Source organism: Octopus bimaculoides, chromosome 4 (genome assembly GCF_001194135.2).
Source record: "Octopus bimaculoides isolate UCB-OBI-ISO-001 chromosome 4, ASM119413v2, whole genome shotgun sequence".
In the NCBI taxonomy this organism is placed as follows: domain Eukaryota; kingdom Metazoa; phylum Mollusca; class Cephalopoda; order Octopoda; family Octopodidae; genus Octopus; species Octopus bimaculoides.
The window spans coordinates 107579316-107581459 of record NC_068984.1 but is presented as its reverse complement, the minus strand read 5'-3'; the positions used below and the strand labels follow the sequence as shown (position 1 = coordinate 107581459).

General features: G+C 39.2%; 1 protein-coding gene across 1 annotated transcript in view; it reads left to right on the top strand.

Moving 5' to 3' along the window:
• Positions 1–2144, top strand: part of LOC106875429 (uncharacterized) — a 165297-nt gene that overhangs the window by 61701 nt on the left and 101452 nt on the right. The window lies entirely within an intron of this gene.

Genomic DNA, 2144 nt, shown 5'->3' with positions numbered 1-2144 from the left:
ATATATATATATATATAATACAACGGATATATAAGCATGTAAACACACATATATGTGACAACAGAATAATGATTATCACATGAATTTCATTAGCTTATAGATGTTTCTGCTACAAGATCTTATAACAGAGACAGTAGTAAGCTAACGAAGTTCATATGATAATCTTTTATTGCTTTGTCATCTCGACTAACGCTTCCCTATGGAGCATGTGTTGAAACAGATATTGTTGCATTTCGGGATGGTCATTTTTTATTGTTTTGCCAAATAAACATACACACTATATATTTATTCTACACTCGTTTATTACTGTCCTTATTCTAAATCATGTCCATTATCCGGAAATCTTTCGTCAACGTCTGTGACCTCCTCAGCGACATTTTCCATTCTGTTCTTCTATGGTGTGCATCCTTATATGGGCATGTATGTGTGGGTGTGTATACACGTGTTTATGTGTGTATGTGTGTGTGTGTGTATGTGTGTGTGTGTGCCTGTGTTATTGTTCTTAGTAGCACTATGACCCTCCACTCAGCCTTGTCCCCTACACCGTTACCGCTACTGTTACCCTTGAATCTGACTTTTTGTACCGTTCTTGTAACTCTCTCTCTTTGTGTGTTCGCCCACGCTGCTGCCATCGCAGTAATAGTTGTTGCTGCCATTGTTGTCACTGCTGTTGCTGTTGTTGTTGTTGTTGTTAGCCGTGTTGTTGATATTTTTGCGGCCATCTGTGAAGTTACAGTATGTATGTTTGTGTGTGTATATGGACTCGCTTCCCATGTTGTTTTTATTCGAGCCCTTTATATAGTCTTTTTCTTTATCTGTCTCTAATTTTGTATATGTCAATTGTATGTGTATTACGCTGTTTGTATCTGGGTGTTTTTTCTTTATTTTTCCATTCAGTCTTTAGTTGTCATGTTGTGTGGTGGGTGTTATTTTTCCATTCGTGTTTTCTGTTGAGGCTCGGTCTGCCTATTGCTATGTGTGTAGCCTCTGTGATCTGTTTAAGTGTTGTGTCACTTCTATGCTTTGATAATACTTTAACCTCTATGCTATTAACTGAGCCTCTATGTTCTGCTTGAGCATCTTGGTAGAGCACTGACGAGCCTTTATCTTCTTTGAGCTCTCGCCAATAAACATCTATACGCTCTCTTATACTGCGTGCTGTCTATTCAGTCTAAGTAGTTGTCGTGCTTTTGCACCTTCCTTCAGCACATCATAAGCAATACACTATATTCCTAACCTTGCAGGTAACCTGTGGGTTCATCTTCGAAGGGATAAGTTCTACAGATCCGGGGTGGATTTTATAAGGGCACCAAGCCTTTCTACTACTTTAATCCGTAGATTGGCTTTATCTTATGTTTTTCTAAAAAGGTATGCTACTCCATCGGCAGGGGAAGCATCAAGGAACATGACGCTCTGATATTTTTTCTGGCCCCTTCTGTGCTGTTTCGGGATTTACTCCTGTGTGGCGGGCAGATCCCCTTTGCATCACTCCCTATGATGGATTTGTCCTTAGCCCTGGTCCTTTGTATACTCTAATCCTGTCCCATTGGTTGTAGTTAAACAACTGCATGTGGTGGATGAAGTGTTATATGTGTCTTTCCAATTCCATAGGGTCACACACGTGAGACACATTCCTCATTACTCTCACCAAATCTGCTATAAGAATATTGAACTTGGTGTTGTCCACAGTGGCTGTGTTCTTGTGGACAAGATATTTAGAGGCCATGGGTTTGGCATAATGGGAGTGAAGAAGCTGGACCTTATTGTTTTTGTTTTCTAGCTAGAGTTCCCCGTCTAAATCTGGTAGCCTACAGTTGGGTTGCTTGTTAAGGCAGTCTATCGTTATTTTCATACTCTCGTGGATAGAATTTGCTATTTCCTGGATGCCCTCCATAGTCTTAGCTTCTAGATCATGAACATTGTCTTATGGCGGTGCTTTGGGTGGTGCTTTGTGGTGGTGCTTTGTTGATATTATCCACATAGCGAGAGTACATGGTTAGGGTTATGCAGTTCTCTGCTAATGTATATATATATATCAGAAAATATATATATATATAATCAGAAAAAAAGATTATTTGAGTGAAATTATATTAATGTGTCTGAGTGATTACAAATTGTATTTATTTATGCAACTGAGGATAGCC